The sequence below is a fragment of the Amblyomma maculatum genome, chromosome 10 (assembly GCF_055883805.1).
Source record: "Amblyomma maculatum isolate TAMU_Amacu chromosome 10, ASM5588380v1, whole genome shotgun sequence".
NCBI classification, from domain to species: Eukaryota; Metazoa; Arthropoda; class Arachnida; order Ixodida; family Ixodidae; genus Amblyomma; species Amblyomma maculatum.
In genome coordinates this window covers 30,193,075-30,203,390 of record NC_139353.1, presented here as the reverse complement: position 1 = coordinate 30,203,390, position 10,316 = coordinate 30,193,075, and the positions used below count along the sequence as shown (strand labels likewise).

At 45.7% G+C, this 10,316-nt stretch overlaps 2 non-coding genes across 2 annotated transcripts; both read right to left on the bottom strand.

The window, feature by feature from the left end:
- Nucleotides 1–9,446: 9,446 nt before the first annotated feature.
- Nucleotides 9,447–9,518, bottom strand: TRNAQ-CUG (transfer RNA glutamine (anticodon CUG)). Its single transcript has one exon. It is a non-coding gene; the product is annotated as a tRNA-Gln (tRNA).
- An 8-nt stretch (nt 9,519–9,526) lies between these two features.
- Nucleotides 9,527–9,598, bottom strand: TRNAE-CUC (transfer RNA glutamic acid (anticodon CUC)). The gene has a single exon. It is a non-coding gene; the product is annotated as a tRNA-Glu (tRNA).
- Between the last annotated feature and the right edge of the window lie 718 nt (nt 9,599–10,316).

Below are 10,316 nucleotides of genomic sequence, written 5' to 3'. Positions count from 1 at the left end.
TCGTTATTTTTTTTTTCTATTCACGTCAATTCAACACCAGGGTAATGCACCTACGTTACCCAAACAACTGGCTAACTTTATTGTGTGCGTTGACTACTGATAAAAAGTGACGTTAGCAACATCTACGGAACGTTACAAACAGAAACTGTTCAGGCTGCGTTTTGCTTTGCTTGGGTAAACGGTGCCGGTTGGCTTTCGGCCTTGGCTCTATGTCGGAAACTATATGGTACCCGGTGTAAAGCTAATAGCCTATCCTAATTTTGGCCCAAATTTATTAAACTAGTGTTGGCCAAATTCGACCAAGATGTCCGTCTGCGTTGGATCAACATAGGGACAAAGTCGTTTTCAGTGAGGACAAGCGCAGCATGGGGGGGGGGGGGGGGGGGGGGAATCCCATGATGCATGGGATCCAAGATGATGGTGCATGATGCCGGATGTTTCAGCGAAAATTTTCAAGATGCCTAAAAAGGTGAGTTAGAAATTAGAAAAAAAAAATATTTCAAAGAAAAAACTCAGGAGCAGCGGACACAATATGCAGCAAAGCTCTAATTGACTAAAACTACTTTTTGATTTATCGCACTGGTGAGGTAATTCCAAAAGGCGAGTTCGAATCGGTGGTCAAGGCAATGACAGATCAGTTTCTAAAACGAAGAAAACTAGTTTTCGGAAGCCGTGCAGCACAAGAAAATCCGACGCTTCTTTTTTTTTTTTTTCTTCAGAGCCGAAAATGAGCGCAGAAAGCTCTGTACAAACGAAACTTCTGGTGATAACGCGATGCAGTGGCTACTGTGCCAAATTCAAACTGTGTGCTTTACCGTGACGTGTCATGCACAGCAGTTCGCTTCGTTGCTGTCAAAATGACGACGGCTGGCAGCTGTTTGCAACAGGCTTCCTTCCTCACATGCCAAAACATTTCATTAATCAAGTTAGCTAGGACTATATATATATACAGGCAACATTAACTCCCAAGAAAGTAGCAGGTGGGACAGCAGCCGATGTAGCTCTGTTGGAAGAGCACCGCACGCGATATTCGGAGGTCGTGGGTTCGGTTCCCACCATCGGCACGTTGTTTTTCCTTCTACTTTGTGTTTATCTTTCGCCTAAACAGATTACATTACTAATTTATGTGATTACAGGAATAAAAATAAAAATAAAAACATAAAGTACAATCCCCAATACTTTCCTCGGCCTCGCCGACTGTTGGCTTTTTTCCTTCATGTATTATAACGAGCACCCTTATTTCCCCTGCATTTATCTGTGTTATATATTTATATATATATATATATATATATATATATATATATATATATATATATATATATATATATATATATATATATATATATATATATATATTGAGGAATTAACTTCATAATGACGAAGAAGGACCATATGGACAAAAAGTATGACGAATTGAGGTAATCTTTCTCGAGATTGTAATGACGTACGGGAACTGTGTCGCTCACATACGTCGATGAATCTGCGGCAAGCATGGCTTTATTCCACGAAATATCTCACTGTATAACGAAAGGGGTTCTCCTTTATTTTGTTCTACGGCTGATAGTTGCACAGCACCCCACTTAGATTACGCCTGCTTTTTAAGAGCCGCATACATTTACTACATATTGTCACGCTTCTTCCTCCTTCATGACTGCATGCAAATGACAAAATGAATGCGCTAGCTCTCTCAAGAGAATCAATCGGTGGACAAAAGTGCAAAAAATAAATGAAAGGCTACAAAGGCCAGCTGCTTCATATAAGTCGATTACACTCCTGAGCAGAAGGACTCGTAAGCATAGTTTCTGTCTTTATTAAATTTACATCCTTGCTAGAGGGCATGCACAAACCACAGTCTTCGTTCGAACGTCCAGAGCCCTTGTAGCTTCTGTAAGCCACAGCTAGTTTGTGCATGAGTATTCGAGGGAGGATGAAGGCAGTCAGCGTATCGCAAAGCACCGCCGTCGTCAGCCGTTTCGCCCTACCGCAGAGGCGAATCGGTCGAGTGATCGGCGCACGTGATTGGTTAGCCCGTGCCGCTCTCCGCAGCGGCCCCTGGAGTCATCGGCGTGCATAGCGAAGAGCACGGCACCGGCGAAGTGGCGCGTGGCTTCGAACAAGCACGAAGAGTTCGGCCCGAAGCCGGCCTGCCAGAAGCGGTCCTTGTACACCACCTGGCAGTCGCCGTAGGGCGAGTAGTGGCTGTTGTAGCCCATGTTGGTGACCATCTGACACATCTGCCAGTAGCTCGAACCAACCGCCATCTTGACCGCTGGGTCGCCCTCCTGCGGACGTACCGTAACGGACAGTTAAAACCCACATGCTGCCGAAATGTAATTTGTGCTCAAGGATTGCGCGTTTTGAAGTGTTCTTATGAGGGAAGAATCACGACTAAGAGTGAGTTGCTAGTAATTAGTCATTAGCATCCTGAGAGCCACCTTATGGCCGCAAAGAAAAGCTATCTCAGAAACTTCGCGTTAAACAGAACCCTGTATACAACTATAGTTTCAGACAATAGCCGCGTCGAAGTCATTCGAGTGTTGAAAGGAACATTAGTTCCATTTTTCTTTTGTAAGGAAGTTCAAGAAATACGTTTCTTTATTAATAATACATTTCAAAGCTTCACTGTACACCAGGCGGTTCAGGAAAGGCCGCCGACAAATTTTTAAAGATATGTTTCGTTTATTTGGTTTATTTGTTTAATGTCACGAAAGTGCAGTGGTTAGGGGCTCTAGCATGATGGGGGCTCTAGCATCAGAGCACTGGAAAACCTCCTGAACATCCTGTTACGTGGTCAAAGCGCGTGGTACACCATTTCACACAGCTATCCATTATTTGATCCGAAATGGTCAGTATGGTGACCCCAACCACAGAAAATGAAGAGGAGGAGGAAATAATGTCGAGAATGTCGTGGGCCAGGGTCACCAAGGCCAAGTGGTCTCTCAGGTGGTCAGAGGGTAACCAAACCCGCCACCTTAAGGGAGGAGGGTATGGAAAATGAGGTGACTGAATTGCAACAGGGCAGGGAAACATGCAATGTTCTATGTAGACTTAGCAAGGCCAAATCTGGCTTTTAGTCGGGATATAGTCAGCTTTTGTCGAGCGCTTTCCTGTCATGCGCAGCTTTACTGACCACGTCGTTGGAATCATGTTTGCATAACTGAAAAACACGTTGCGTTAACGTTTCTACTGAGATCACATGTTAAAGCATATAATAAACACACGGAGAGGAACGCACGTTGAAGGCGCCTGAGTGGTTGAGGAAGTAACTGGCCGCCTCGAAGGTGATGCTGAAGAGAAGCCGGCGCGCCACCGACCGCTCGAAGCCTGGCAGCGTCTCCCGGAGGTCGGCTAGAAGTCGCGACACGCTCGGCGACCGCGTGGCGCCCCCCAGCGCGAATGGCATGGGGCATGCGGCCGCGCTCTCCGGAGCAGGGGACAGGTCGTGCGTGCGCAGAACCACGATGTCCTGCACCAGAGAGAGCACGCTGTGCTCCACCCATGCGGGAATAATTGTAATCTTCATTTTTTTCCCCTTGGACCTTTGGAAAAGGTAATTAAAGTGTAATATAATTGTGTAGTTTATTGCATAATCGTCCATAGTTGGATATCACGTTCAATACGAAACACAAAGCAAACGATTCGTTAGTGTTAAGTTAATATTACTCCCATATATTTAATACGAGACATTAGACACTAAAGCATCGTTGAAACGAGCGATATATATTTGCTATATGGCGTAGATGCCATGAAGCATGGAGGAAGGAAAGCTTAGGAGAGACCCTGACGTCATTTTTTTTAAGCCGGCGCGGCCGCGCCGCGACCGGACGCTGCAACGTCTCTCCTCCTCATTTACCCTTTCTCCGCGACGCTCACGTACCTAGGGCCCTTAGCAACGCTGTTGCTGGTAGCCCGATTTTTCATAGCAACAGCGTCGCCGTTGCTAATGGCCCGACTTGGCTAAACCTAAATTTTGACGTCACTTCCGCCACACTTTATCCAATGCATTGGGATTGGCAAGGGCCACCCCATGCCATGAAGCGAATGATTGTGGACGACGCATTTTTTTTTTTTTTTGACAGACCACGCTACAACCGCACACTGAGATAAATCTGGACGAACAGATGAGCCGAACTGGTTTTACCAGATGCATCGAGTTGGTCCATCCAAAAGTGCGCAGTGTGTCCAAGTGAATATTTGCAGATAGGGCAAACAAATAAGAAATAATAATGGCTGTTTTAATAAGAGCTGTCAGCAGCTAAATCTCAATTGTATTAGTCGTTTGCAGTCGCACTTTGACCGAAAGTAAAATAACTGAAATAAATCGGCAGGAGCCCCTTCCAATGGATCCAACATCGTATTCCCAGAAATGGGACTAGTAACTACCACATATTAATAGCGTACTGTCACTATATATATTACAGAACATTGATGATGGGGTTAACTGTAATTCGCATAGTCTATGCCTGTGTATTAGTGCATGCATCATCATCATCATCCTTTGCCAAAACAGGCAATGCAAAAAAAAATATGGGTCACTTGGTTTCAAAAATTACACTATTATGTTAAATACGTCCTCCATACCTCACCGCATTCTACTGCATTGATTTTGTGTATGCTATCAAGCCTCAAGAAAGCCGAGCCCTGCGGCAGCATTCAGAACGATCTGCCACTTCGGGCCCAAACTTTGCATGTCATGAGCACTGCCCTTGGAAAACCATATCAAAGCCGAAGGAAAATAAGTTCAGGTTAGGGTTTACGGGTTTAACGTCCCTAAACGACTAAGGTTATGGCAGGCGCCGTAGTGGATGGCTCTAGAAATTAAGACCACTTGGTGGTATTTAACGTGGTTAGCCGACATCGCACACTATACCGGCGCCTTTCGGTCGCCTCCATCGAAAACCGGCTTCCGCGGACGGGATTTGGTGACGCGCCTTCTAGTTCAGAGTCGAGCGCTAACCACTAAGGCACCGAGAGGAGGGAGAAGAAAAAGAGGGTTGATGGACAGACCTGCTGGGTGACAACGGGCCGTCGGGCTGCTCCTTGTGGTAGGAGACCACGGCTGACACGAACAGGTCCATCCGGCCCAGGTCGTCCCGCATGCGCCCCATGTGCGCAAAGAACTCGGCGTCCGTGGCCGTGGACGTGTGGTGCGACCGGTAGAAGAAGAGCAGCCCGTCTAGCTGCTTGGAGTGCAGCCACGTGCCTACCAGAGCACTCAATTCGTTCGGGCTGGAGCCGCGCACCTACGTCCCATCGCATGCATGAGTGAGGAAGAAAGAGACGGGACCACTGCATCGCATTTTGAAATGCATCACGAGAAATTCGAGATACGCATAACGTTCAGTGTGAAGGCGGGGCCAGGTCCGGCGTACGATTCAACTCTTTCTTCTGCAGGGAAAGCCATGGACAAGTGCGATTGCTATGGAACAGTGTCTTGACAGCTGTTTCAGCATCGCATACTGCGTTAACACACACACACGCACGCACGCACACTATATATATATATATATATATATATATATATATATATATATATATATATATATATATATATATATATATATATATATATATATATATATATATATATATACCGGGTGTCCCAGCTAACTTGAACCAAGGGTTATAAAATAATACATTTAAGGTAGGTCAGTGAAACCAATTGCATACAACTGCCAGCCTGTTTGCGCACTACAGGCAATTTTTTGTTTTGCAATTACTTAATTAGCTAATTATGGTAATTTTTCTAATTTATTAAATATGGACTTTAGACCAAACATGTGAATTGGAAAGTTGTAGAGCACCTTCAGAAACCCCCATTCCATTAACTGCGATAAAGAAAATCTCACGTGTATCTTTTTTTCCGGGCTGAGAAGAAAGCCCGCGAAATACAAATAATACCACGTGACTAGCGCATTTGTGCGCCGCGATTGTGGTGCTCTCAGTCGTGGTTTCAGCGAACGAAATCAGCTGCGGCCGTGTCTTTTGCGACTGTTTGCACTTATTTGCCTTTTCTTTCTTTTTTCTTTTTGCTCCATTTTCTATTATTTTTCTTCCTATTTTTACTTTCTACTTTTTTCTATTTTGGCTGTGGTTTCTCTTTTTTACTGTGTTTACTCTTTTCTCTTTTACTACTCTTTTCCTCTTTTACTTGGAGAGTTTGCGTTGTAACGCATGACGAGGCCTGATATTACAGCTTTGCAAGGTTTTTGCACATTTAATGCACAATTTCCAACTTCGTGGCCCTTTTCACTTCTTCCCACCATATCGTCGTCAATGGCTATTTCGACGTCAAATTACTTTTCTGACTCAATTTTTTCCCTAATTACTCCACATCCACGAAATTTTGCACATACAGACAGTTATTACCCTGTACTTCATACACTCATTCCTGTACTGAAATATCACACCATTCTTCGAGGTGTCCATCCCTCTGCCGACACTTTGTGGGCACGGCCATTATGAGCATATAGAGGCTTTCGCCTTACTATGAAGCCAGCGCCATGCACTGTCTTAAGTAAAACATAGAGCCATCGCAGTAAAGAACCGACACGTAGAACGCAAAAATCCACCTGGTTGCAGAAGACCGCCGTGGTCTGGACGCCGTTGCCCAAGAGCGCGTACAGCGGCAGGCTCGGACGTTGGCGCCGCAGCAACGGGAATGCGTCGACCCCGTCGGGTCCTTCGTCCTCGGCGCGCCGGTAGAACACCCCGCGTGCAGACAAGTCGACGCAGCAGTAGAGCACCACTGTGCACAGTGACACCGGCACATCGCGCAGCGAGTAGCCTCCGCGGCCGGGCTCGAACACGCACCACAGCTGCCGGCCGGAAGAAGCACCGTCGGTAGCCGCTGGGGTCTCGCCGAAATTGGGGTTGTCCACACCGGCAGAGTCGTCGGCCGCTGTCAGGTGCCTCGGCTTTGCGGAACCGAGCAAACATTTCAGTTAAAACCACTGCTCTGCAAAGGATTGCATTAATTAAAAGGATTCGCAATCGCATGTCGTTTGCACGGAGTTCGTTTTGTTTGGTTTAAGTTTGACATGCCGGAGCGACTCTGGCTCTGAGAGGCACCATAGTGGAGGGCTCCGGATAGTTTTGACCACCTTCAACAGAGAGGCAACTCTGCTAATTACAGGCGGCTACTGCCTGGATTGGATTGGACAAATTTGGTTGGTCGTAAAGATCAATCGGATTGGATCAGTGGCCCCCTAACGGGGGCGACCTCTCCCACGCACTCCGCAATCTTGGTTTCTGTGTACTTATCCGGCTTCCTTAGGCGCCTAAGCCATGCCCTCTGTTACGGTACTGATTTTTTGATGGTGGGTTTTCCTTACAGTCGCATAGAAAGTATTCCCCTGTTCCTACATACATGCGACCGAAATGTAAGCATTTGGGGTCGACAGTTTGTTTTGTAATTTTCGACCGAAGAATGGAGATCGCGACTGTCGGTATTGACTTTAAGTTTCGTTCAAGCAAACATTCGTGGCTTGTCAGATAGAGGCCGTCGTGACTCAGTGGCCAAAAATGAATACACAATGGATAAAAAAGTACATGCTTCCAGCTGGAACGAACAGAGGAACACTAATAAGTGGTAGAGTACCTTGGCAACGTCGTTATTATAGCGAAAAATTGAACTGGCATAGCTATAGGTTCGGAAATAACGTGAACGGGCTCTCTGTGTAGCGAGAAACATCAATAACAAGCGGGGTAAGGAGGCTCCAGACAGGATCCTCATCTCCAAGGGCAGGTGAAAGGGTCGCCTTTAGTCTAACCTGTTTCATGCATTGAACACCAGATAATGGAATTCAAAGTAGCGCTTATGAAGCGAGAAAACCAGATGAAGGCTATTGGCTCGAGGCTTTTGGAGACAACTAGGGAGGCGCGAAGGCAATAATTCCGTGACATGTCAGGCGTAACGAGCACGCCGAATATGCGGATTTAGCATGAACGCTTCGTAAAACTCCGAAAGGTAGCTTTCATGCATAGGAAAAGCTTATTTACTAAACTGTGCAGCAGTGCAGAGTTGTATCGTAAGCCCCCTGCTCTGCACACACATGACAAGCAGTGATTTGGCTTAGCTCCACTTTGTAATATGACGCCGGGTCAAGAACGTTTACGCTCTACAGAGCGGCGATAAAGTCAGGAGCTTTTGGGAACGTCCTGCACAATTCAGTTAACATAAACTTACTGGGGTGCACTTAAGTATGCATACGTGCAGGAATGTGAAAGCATTGTGAGTTCTGTGTCAAGTTCCGTTATGAGTTCTTAGTTTCTATTCCTTAGTTTCCGTTTCTATCCGTAAACTCGGACGAATACCAATTTTAGGGGTCCACGGCGCCAAATTTTGGAGATGGCCCACACAGATTTGCAAGTCACCACTCAGTTGACCGTACCCAATTACGTTAGACACCAGTTTTGGTAAAACTTGGACGGAGTTAAATTTCGAGGGTCCCGGCAGATCATCTTAAAGTTTGGAGGTCAGTATTTAGTTGACCATATTCATATTCAGTTCAACACCAATTTAGGGCAAATTGTGACGAGGTCGAATTTTGGGGGTCCAGAGGCAAAATGTTTGGGGTAGCCGATGCCAATTCTGGAGGTCAGCACTGAATTTGCATTACTCGATTTTGTTTGATATCAATTTTGGTAAAAATTCTGGCGAAGTCAAATTTTGAGGGTTCAGAGTGACAAAATTTGTGGGTGATCTATCAAATTTAGGGGTCAGTTCTGAATTGGCCATACTTGCTATATTGTCTAATTCCAACAAAGTCAAATTTCGGGGTCCAGGGAGCTAAACATTTTGGGTGATTCATCCCAATTCAGAGGTAACCACTGAATTGACCATGCTCGAATCAGGTTATATAACAATTTTGGTATAATTCTAACGAGGACAAATTTGGGGGTCCAGGAGGCCAAATTTTGTGGGGGGGCCCAATTCGATTCGGGGGTAACCACTGCTGAATCGGCCATATTCGAATCAGGTTATTACACATCAATTTTGATTCAATTCTGGCGAGGTTAAATTTTGGGGACCGAGGGGGCCAAATTTGTGAATGATCCATCCCAATGTGGAGGCCACCGCTGAATTAGCCATACCCGAATCAGGTTATTATACACTAATTTTGTTCCAATTCTGACGAAGTCAAATTTAGGTGGTCCAGAGGACAAAATGTTTGCGGTGACCCACCAAATTTGGTGGTCACCATTCTTTAATTAGGTTAGACACTAAATTTGATACATTTATGCTGTTAACCGATGAAATGAATTATTGGCAGTTAGTACGGATACGCTATGAGGGTAGGCTTTGTCCACACACTGACGACACAAGACCGGACGGAGAGGCTGTGACGCCACCCATAAGACTACAAACGCTTCCGCATTAAAAGGGAAAAAAAATTATTCACAGCTTCACAAAGCTCTGAATTTCGGTTTTAAAAATAAAACAAAGGTCTCACCGAGATTTGAACTCGGATCGCTGGATTCAGAGTCCAGAGTGCTAACCATTACACCATGAGACCTAAACTCCTTCCGACGCCGGGAATCGAACCCGGGCCTCCTGGGTGAGAGCCAGGTATCCTAGCCACTAGACCACGCCGGAACTGGTGGCGCTGGCTATCCGAAAACAATCTCAATCACACATGATGTTGTCAGACGTCTGGCATCTTCAATTATAACTGACCAAAATTGTACTCCACGAAATTAATACCGAATTAATTTGCTCAAAAGAATGCCGAGAACATTTCTTCACTGCACACAGTGTTTCTTTTTTTCCGCAAGATGGCGCTACGGACATGCGTTCTTAGATTGAGAAGGAACGCCCGCGAAATTCAACCACGACAACATCACGGATTCGTTTTGTGCTGGGGTGTGGTACACAGGGCCCTCCGCGATATTTTACTTCTTTTAGGGCGAAAGCCTTATATGACTCACGAGGCGCCAAATTTGAGACCGGAAGCTGTCCGCAAAATGTTTTATGCGGAATTGTTTACCGGTAGGCACAGACGTGACGAAAGTATTGGCTGCGTTATGAAACTTGGGGGCAGGGACAGGCGACTGAACGTCAACGACACACTTCAACGCCAAGAAAAATATGGAACAGATGCTATGGAGGGAGGGTAGCCAGGACATTTGCTTCGAAGATCATGGATTTGAGTGGAAGGCGTGTATTCGCTATTGGATATCCCTAAGTCATGCAAACAAGAAGACATGCGTGGATGTGACACTAGAAGCTCAGCAGGATGTGCTTTCTGAAATCTAGTAAGGTGAGACAACTCGCTACTTTGTGCTGAGCATGTAACTTGCTTTAGCCATGCTTC